Below are 7,500 nucleotides of genomic sequence, written 5' to 3'. Positions count from 1 at the left end.
GAGAGAGAGAGAGAGAGAGAGAGAGAGAGAATATAACCACGAGGTTACTGTCTTTTGTTTAGCAATAACTAAAGGAATGTAAAGGCCTCTTTCAACAGTATTTCTTATCATGTTTTGTTTAAGAAAATATCAGTCAAATGGATAGAGAGAGAGAGAGAGAGAGAGAGAGAGAGAGGAGAGAGAGAGAGAGAGAGAGAGAGAGAGAGAGAGAGAGAGAGAGAGAGAGAGAGGCGTATATCCAAAGCGATAGTGTCTTGTGTAGGCTTATATAAAAAAGGGGTTAGACCTCTGGCGACATTTGGAGGGGTGCGTTACACTATCTGTAACACTTTTTTATTTCCCATACATATTGGTGTAACTAGAGAGAGAGAGAGAGAGAGAGAGAGAGAGAGAGAGAGAGAGAGAGAGAGAGAGAGAGAGAGAGAGAGAATATGACCTCGAGTTGGCTGTCTTTTGTTTAGCCCTAACTAAAAGAGTGTAAACGCCTCTTGGCACAAAACTTTTTGTGTCCCGTCATGTTTTATTAATAAAAAAAAAAAAAACCGTTGATATTTTAGAATACCATCTCCTCGAACAAAGTCTCACTGGAACACAAAAAGTTACCGAGAGAGAGAGAGAGAGAGAGAGAGAGAGAGAGAGAGAGAGAGAGAGAGAGAGAGAGAGAGAGAGAGGGGAGGTTATCGACTCTTGTAGCCAAAGTGCAATGCAGGCTACAGAGCAACCCCCCCCCCCCGGTCAACATAGCTCCTCGACCGACTTCTTGATTGCACCATGTTTGTTAAAAAATGCCTGTCTTATTATAAACAAAGAAGTGTTTGAATTCAATATTTGTCCATAGTCAGGTCCTCTCAACTAGCGACCCACGTACACGAAAAGAACCTTTACCTAAGGTCAAACCTTGAACCATATTTGTAATGCAGAATTCAAACCCAGTGACCAGTACCCTCGTGCCAGTGGATGGTTGGGGAGGTGGGAATAAGTAGGGAAGGAGAGCAGGATGCATTTATTTGTAAACAAACAAGACTTTTAAAACCCCCTCACAAAGCTCATCGAAATGAGTCGCAATGGCATTTGATTCCCAAGGATGGGTAGCAGTGGCACATGATTTCCCTGAGTAAGGTCACTGAACTGAGTTTCGATGGCATTTGATATCCCAGGTGAAGGTCATTGAACTGAGTCGCGATGGCATGCGATTTCCCAGGGGAAGGTCATTGAACTGTCTCACGATAGCATATGATATCCCAGGGGAAGGTCACTGAACTAAGTCGCAATAGCATGTGATTTCCCAGGGGAAGGTCACTAAACTGAGTCGCAATGGCATGTGATTTCTGAGGAGATGGTCATTGAACTGAGTCACGATGGCATGTGATTTATCTTACAGATAAGAAAGTGAGTTCTTTCTTGTCTATTATCCAGGATTTTAAAATCATTGCTTAGGTGGGAGCTACACCTGTTTCCTCTGGAAACTTTTCAGTGGTTATTCTAGAAGAGATTAACCACACGATTTTATTATTTGGAAGGCTGCAACAATTGGTTGTGAAGGAAACACAAGTGTGTGTCTTTCCTTTCTGAATTGTTATGCTAACTATGTATATCCAGTGATATATAGTTCCATTGATACTCATGGAAATTTCTTCTCTTTACAGGAGGACCCTTCGAAGTGTGGAAGTGTTTTCTGCAACGTCCGCATTAAGAACCTCTGCGGACATGAGTTTTGTAGGAGGCACGCAGCATGCGCTGTCTCCAAGGGTGATCTCCAGTATTGGGACCCTCAGTTATGTACCGTGTGCACTAACCTGATTACTGAGGCCTTTGATTCCCCTAGGACGGCAGAATCAAGGGATATAGCAAGGGAGAAGCTTCGTACCTGGGTAAGGGGCTTCCAGAAGAACACCTCTGGACCTTATCTTCCAAATGAGAAGATGAGGGCGTATATTTTCCCTAGGGCATCAGCTGATGCAGTGATTCCCCAGCCTCAAGAGGAGATCCCCCAAGTTCAGATCCAGGTGGATGCTGAGGTCGCGGTCGCTATGCAAGACATCCAGTTGGATGACAGGATGTCTGACGTTGACGAGCGTCTGGAGGAAGACCTCCTGGCAGAAGCCCAGGATGAAGTTCAAGCCCCAGATGTTGTAGAGGAAGAGGTCGACGAGATGTCGGATACCCCGGTTCAGATCCCGGAGCCTATTCCCTCAACATCGGCCGCTCTCCCAGTAGAGCTGGGACAGGCCCTCTCCTCCATTGTTGGAATGATCCAACAAATGCAGAAGGAGAATCTGGAGAAGGCGGCTGCAATGGAACTGCAGATGCAGAGACTTGCAGCATCACATGGACCCCAGAAAAGGCTCAATGTGAAAGACCTTCCCTTGTGCTCAGATGCTAACCCATGGAGGTATGCTGAGCACATGCCGATGACGACTGGAAAGATCGTCATCTCGGATAAGTTGGGCTCAGTTCCCTTAGAGGAGGTGGAATTCTGGCCCAGCAAGGGGTCATATCCGGACTGTTATGTCCGGCTGAGGAAGGAACCAGCTTCAAAGGAGGAGACAGAGCCGAAGGAGGTCATAGTGATGGACCATGCTAAGGCTCAAGCTTTGCTTTCATCCTCGATGAAAGAGAGGGGCTTCTCGAACTCAAAGGTAGCTGCATTGAGTAAGAAGCTCCCTTCCTTTGTGTCCTCTCCTGCTAGAGCCTTCCCCTTTTTACAGAAAGGGTTTGCAGCTGTACTAAAAGCAGTCGAGGCCGGCAAGCCTTGCCCCTCCCTGGAGGAGTGTAAACCCTTGTTGCTGGCCCTGCCTATGGACCACAAAGACTGGAAAGACGTCCATCTTACCTTCTCAGTTGGGAAGTTGGAGGCTGATATTGCCGGACGTTAGTTCGGCGAGGACCTCCCTAAGCTGTCTGACTTTCTTTTGCGGAGAGAGCTCGAGACAAAAGAAAGACTGGCTGCCTCAATGTCTCTTCAGACTACTCTTGAGACGATGGCAAGTGACCCCAAGGTCCATGAAATGTTAATGGTAGTGGCCAAGGACTCATCTGGCCACAGTGATGAAGCATCTTTATGGCTTCGTCAAGGCGAGGAGAGCTAATAGGGAGTTCGTGTTCACCTCGGCTACCGTGAGGCACGAGCCAAGGAAACTAATCTCCTCCAACATTTGGGGCAAAGACCTTTTCCCTACCGAATTGGTCAAAGAACTTGTTGATAAGGCTCCCTCGGAGAATAGAAACCTTCTCCAGAAGTGGGGCCTGGCTATCAAAAGAAAGTCTTCCCCGGATGAGGGTCCTCAACCAAAGAGGAAGAATATGAGGACTAGGCTACCGTCTCGGCCAGCCAAGCCTCTTAGACAGCAACAGCAACTGCAATTGCCATTGCCTTCAGTGCCCCAGATGGTGTCACAAACCCCGACCACATTCCAGTGGGTACCCCAGGCTGTGTCGACACAGTCCACGGCATTCATCCCAACGTTCGAAGGGCAGTCTACTTCCTTTCGAGCAAAGCCTAGAGGAGTAGCCAGAGGCTCGTCTAGGCGCCCCTCAAGGGGAAGATTATTCAGGGGTGGTCGCGGTCAGGGAGGCAAGACCTCAGGACGGCAGTCCAAGTGAGATGATGCCGGTAGGAGGGAGACTTCAGAATTTTCGGGATCGGTGGACCTTCGATCCCTGGGCCCACAGCCTACTCAAGAACTGTCTGGGCTGGAGCTGGTACAGCACTCCACCCCCGTGCCTTCGGTTTTTCCAACACTCCACCCCCGTTCTGGTGGAGTACATACAAGAACTGTTGGAGAAAAAAGTGATCCGAAGGGTGAAGTCCATCAAATTCCAAGGGAGGCTGTTTTGTGTTCCCAAGAAGGACTCGGAAAAACTCAGAGTCATTCTGGACTTGTCGCCACTCAACAAGTTCATAGTGAATTGCAAATTCAAGATTCGAACACTGCAACACATAAGGACCTTACTGCCCAAGAGGGCATATTCCGTCTCTATAGACTTGTCAGACGCCTATTGGCACGTTCCAATCAACCGTCGACTCTCCCCCTACCTAGGGTTCAGGCTACAACGAAGACTATAACGCCTTCAGAGCCATGCCATTCGGGCTAAATATAGCCCCAAGGATTTTCACGAAGCTTGCGAGCGTAGCTCTCAAAAAATTACGCATAAAGGGAATTCAGGTAGTAGCCTACCTGGACGACTGGCTGGTGTGGGCAGCATCCAAGACAGAATGCTTGCAAGCTTCCAGACAAGTGATCCAGTTCCTAGAGTACCTAGGCTTCAAGATCAACAGAAAAAAGTCTCGACTTTCTCCATCTCAGAAGTTCCAGTGGCTGGGAATCCAATGGGACCTAATGTCACACTGTTTCTCCATCACGGCGAAGAAAAGGAAGGAGATAGCGGGTTCTGTCAAGAGACTTCTAGATTCCGAAAGGATATCAAGACGCGAACAGGAGAGGGTACTGGGTTCTCTCTAGTTTGCTTCGGTGACAGACCCAGTGCTAAGAGCACAGCTAAAGGATGCAACCGGAGTTTGGAGAAGTTATGCATCAAACGCGCGAAGAGATCTGAGAAGACCAGTTCTGCTTCGGCTGCGTACTCTTCTCAGGCCTTGGTCCCAAGCCAGACATCTAAAGAAGTCGGTTCTTCTTCAGCCACCTCCCCCGTCGGTGACGATTCACTCAGACGCCTCGAAGGAGGGATGGGGAGGTCACTCTCATCGGAAAAAAGTCCAGGGGACTTGGTCCAAGCTATTCAAGACCTTTCACATAAACTTTCTAGAAGCTATGGCAGTGCTCCTTACCTTAAAGAAAGTCTCCCCGCGTCACTCGATCCACATAAGGTTGGTGATGGACAGCGAGGTAGTTGTGAGATGCTTGAATCGGCAATGATCGAGGTCACCACCTCTCAAGCAGGTGATGTTGGCCATCTTCCGATTGGCGGAAAAGAAGAATGTGGTACCTGTCGGCAGTTCACCTTCAAGGAGTCCGCAATGTGACAGCGGACGCTCTATCCAGGTTCACACCGATAGAGTCGGAATGGTCCTTAGACGCAGGATCATTCTCCTTCATTCTGAATCAAGTCCCAGAACTGCAGATAGACCTCTTTGCGACGAAAGACAACAAGAAGTTGCCCCTGTACGTGTCCCCCGTACGAGGACCCCTTAGCGGAACAGTGGACGCGATGTCCCTCGACTGGAACAGATGGTCCAGGATTTATCTGTTCCCTCCTCACAACCCTTCTGTTGAGGGTCCTCAACAAACTGAGATCCTTCAAGGGGGGTAGCGGCAATAGTGGCTCACAAGTGGCCAAACAGCGTCTGGTTCCCCCTGGCATTGGAACTGCGGCTGAAGTTTGTACCGCTACCAGATCCAGTTCTGACCCAGCGAGTCCATAAGTCGACTGTCCTGCGCTTCATTACAGAAAACCCGGACCCTGCAGCTCATGATTTTCTCTCCCTAGCGGTGAGAAAGCGTTTCGGGATTTCGAAAGCCAGCATAGACTTCCTAGAGGAATATAAGTGCAAATCTACTAGAAGGCAATATGAGTCATCTTGGAGAAAATGGGTGGCCTTTGTCAAGGCGAAGAGTCTGCAGGAGATCTCGACAGACTTCTGCTTATCTTTCTTCATCCACCTCCATGGTCAAGGGTTGGCAGCTAACACGATTTCGGCGTGTAAGTCTGCTTTGACAAGACCCCATTCTATATGCCTTCCAGGTTGACCTAGGTTACGAAAGCCTGCGCTAGCTCAGACCTTCAGCACCTCCAAAGCCCATTTCATGGTCTTTAGACAAAGTTCTTCATTTCGCTTCTCTGTTGAGCAATGAGGAGTGTGCGTTAAAGGATTTGACACAAAAAGTTATTTTCCTATTTGCACTCGCGTCCTGGGCCAGGGTTAGTGAGATTGTAGCCCTCTCGAGAGAGGCAGGTCGTGTTCAGTTCCTGGATGGGGGAGAACTGAACCTGTTTCCGGATCCTACGTTTCTCGCCAAGAATGAGTTACCCACCAACAGGTGGGGTCCCTGGAGAATCTGCCCTCTGAAAGAAGATGCATCTCTATGTCCAGTAGAATGCCTAAATGTCTATCTTCATAGAACTTCAGACCTTCAAGGGTGGTTAACTATTCAGGGGAGAAACATCAGGCTCAAATTTATCTCTAAATCAACTCAGAGCGAGAATCACATATTTTATTCGCAGAGGGGGATCCTGACACTACACCCGCAGGTCACGATCCGAGGAAAGTTGCCTCATCCTTAAATTTCTTTAATTGTATGGATTTTGAACATCTCCGTTCATACACTGGCTGGAAGTCTTCCAGAGTGTTCTTTTGCCACTATGCGAAGCAAGTAGAGGAACTAAAGAGATCTGTGGTAGCAGTGGTCGCGTCGTTAACCCTACTGTTTAACTCTGCGAGGAACAGTGGTTTTGATTGGGACGATTAATTCCAGGGTGAGTGTGTAGTTACCTACTGTACTACAAACTAAGTGAGGGCACTGAGTTGCCCACGTAGACTGTTCCATTTCCAAAGGTGAACCTAGCATAAGTGCAGACATGTGTGCCGAGCGTTTCTAACGCTAATGTGATTGATTTGTAATACAGACTTTTATGACTTTGATACCTTGGTATCTTAAAAGTGTTATTAATGTTTTTTTCTTTCAGATAAACAAGTTCTGTTTACTATCATACTTATGCTTAAAGTTTTGGGTTATCCTCTTCTTATATATATATATTATATATATATATATAGTATATATATATATATATATATATATATATATATATATATATATATATATATATATATATATATATATATATATATATATATATATATAATTGTAGTTAACCTGTCTATTTATCGTCTGTCAATAAACTTGTTCTTGAGGACCTTGCGTCTCCTTCACCTGTGTCAATTTGTTGGTATAATTGAGCATTCATTCTATGTACTTTATCTGGGATAATTTTAATAGAATTGTTCCTTTATGCAAGCTATATTGCATTGGTTTATGCTTTCCCTTAACGGGAGGACTCCGTCCCATAAGGGGACAGTGGCGGTTTTACAAGTTTCCTCCTATGCGGATATAAACCTTTGTCCAATACAAGTATTGTGCGAAGAACTGGTCGATATTTCATATTGACGCAGTGGTTCTTTACAAACTATGCTTTACTTAATATAGGGTGAGACCACTATATTAGATTGCCTGGTATTCATACATAGGTATATGTACTCTTCGAGACTTTTCCAGAGTCTAGTAGGACTCTTCCCTGTAGGGGGCAGGAAGCTCTAACATGGTTTATAGTTAGTTTAAAAGATGTATAACGGTAACATCTTAGGTCTCTAGGTCTAGTCGACCGGGGAAAAATTACCTCCGGGGAGTACGGCACGTTCTGAGAATCCACAGATACAGTAATGCTCTGGTATACTTCCATCAGGACGACATGGTTTGAGCCCAAAAAACGGATTTAGAGCGAAGCGAAAAATCTATTTTTATGTGATATGGCCATGTCGTCCTG

The sequence above is a fragment of the Palaemon carinicauda genome, chromosome 12 (genome assembly GCF_036898095.1).
Source record: "Palaemon carinicauda isolate YSFRI2023 chromosome 12, ASM3689809v2, whole genome shotgun sequence".
Classification (NCBI taxonomy): Eukaryota; Metazoa; Arthropoda; class Malacostraca; order Decapoda; family Palaemonidae; genus Palaemon; species Palaemon carinicauda.
The sequence above is the reverse complement of the archived record's forward strand: the minus strand, read 5'-3'. Positions refer to the sequence as shown.